We start from the raw sequence: 1,865 nt of genomic DNA on the forward strand, positions 1-1,865 counted from the left end.
TGCAATCCCACCTCACCTCTCCCTTCTTTTTCCTATCGTTTTAGTTCTTTTCTTCCTCATACTGCCCCCCCCTCTCTCTCATTTATTCTGTCTTCAACCTGAAGGTTTGTTCAATTTTTATTGGTTAACAATTTAATTTCTCAACGAAAATTATTTATTACTAAAACTATTAGTTCTTCAATTTGATTTCAGTATTTCTTACCGCTAGGTTTGTTTTCTGTAAAATTCTTATCCAAGATTACCCAGCTAATTCTTCTATTTATGATATCAATAATTCTCTTCTTTAATGCCTTTTCACGTCAATTGTAGAAGAAAGAATTTATGTATTTCTCTAAAACTTATTTTTTTAATATGCATGAAAAGAATGTATATATATTATCAGGAAATTCTTGAAGACCATTTCTCTATTCTATAGAAGAACTACTGTTTTCTTGTAATATTGTCACTAAAATATTTCCAGAACTTGGAAAGGAATCAACAGATAATGATGGAGGCATCTCATTTTATTTATACATTTATTATTAGAAAAGATGTCAAGAAATTGTGAAATGACCCTCAAATTGAACCAAAATGAAACGCTATTATCACTGACCAACTGAAATTATCTTGAAAATCTTTTTCTGCTAATTCTAAAAGGAATTATTATTATTCAACAACCAAAGTTTTATTACCTCCTCATCCACCACCACCACAACCTCCTCTTTATCATGCATACAAGCAACATCTAAAATACAATTTGTTGTTTTTCTTTCTTTTTATTATTGCGTTTAATTAACCACACCCCTATTTACTTTATACAGAAAAAAGTTTATATAATTAATTGGTGGAAAAAAATAAATTATACATAAAAACAACCTAAAAATACATGCAGATTTGTTTTGAAAGATCTAATATTCACATGGAGTAAATAAAAGATTAGGGTTTTTATTTAAAACAAAAGTAAAATTGTGGCCATAGTCACTCAACAAAGCAGTCATTGTTGATTTAAAAAAATTCAAATTTAAAAAAAAGGCAAAGTAATAATGATGATTATGATGATGATAATGATGATGATGATGATGATGATGAACACACTTCTGAATACTTGACATATTGGCAATATTCTGTCTATGCTTTCACTAAAGGACTAAAATATTGATGGTGGAAATTTGATAGTCCTCCTCACATAAAGGGCCGTGTTCAGACAATATGTCCATCATATCCACAACAAGGGAGAATGGCTTAAATTTCAACTGTTAAAAAAAAAAAAATAAAATAAAAAAAAAATCATGCTTGTCCAAATCTTTTGAAAAAAGATTGGGTTAAATCTTTTAGCAAGAAGGATTAATAACAAATCAGATAAAACTGGTCAGTTGAATGCATTTCAAAGAGGGTTATCATATATTTTTTTTTGTTTGTTTGTTTAGTTTTCTGAAATGAAAAATAAAAAAATAATAGACATATTTAGATATAAAAAGAATTTCTTTTAAAGACGTTTTATACAAGACAAGACAAGCGGATTAAATACACAAATTTTATAAAACCGAACCAGCAGAAGGCAGGGATGTGTTTGTTGTTCTTTCAAGTCAGTATTCAGCCTTTTTTTTTTTTTTTTCCAACTGCAGCTGTAACTGTTAAAAATGCTCAGAGATAGGAATAATAGACAAGGACCCAAGTGTTGATGGTTTCGGTATTCATATTTAACATTTTTCATATTTTTCCTTTTTTTTTTTACCTTGTGTCGATTCTGCTTTTATATAATTAGAGGCAATGCTACCTGTATTTCACTATCACAACCCACCTATCCATTCAAAGGGATTTGAATTAGTAAAATCTGCTTACTGCAGCTAACATTTAGCTGCACCATTATTTTAGTTTGTTTTTTT

Source organism: Octopus bimaculoides, chromosome 7 (genome assembly GCF_001194135.2).
Source record: "Octopus bimaculoides isolate UCB-OBI-ISO-001 chromosome 7, ASM119413v2, whole genome shotgun sequence".
NCBI lineage: Eukaryota > Metazoa > Mollusca > Cephalopoda > Octopoda > Octopodidae > Octopus > Octopus bimaculoides.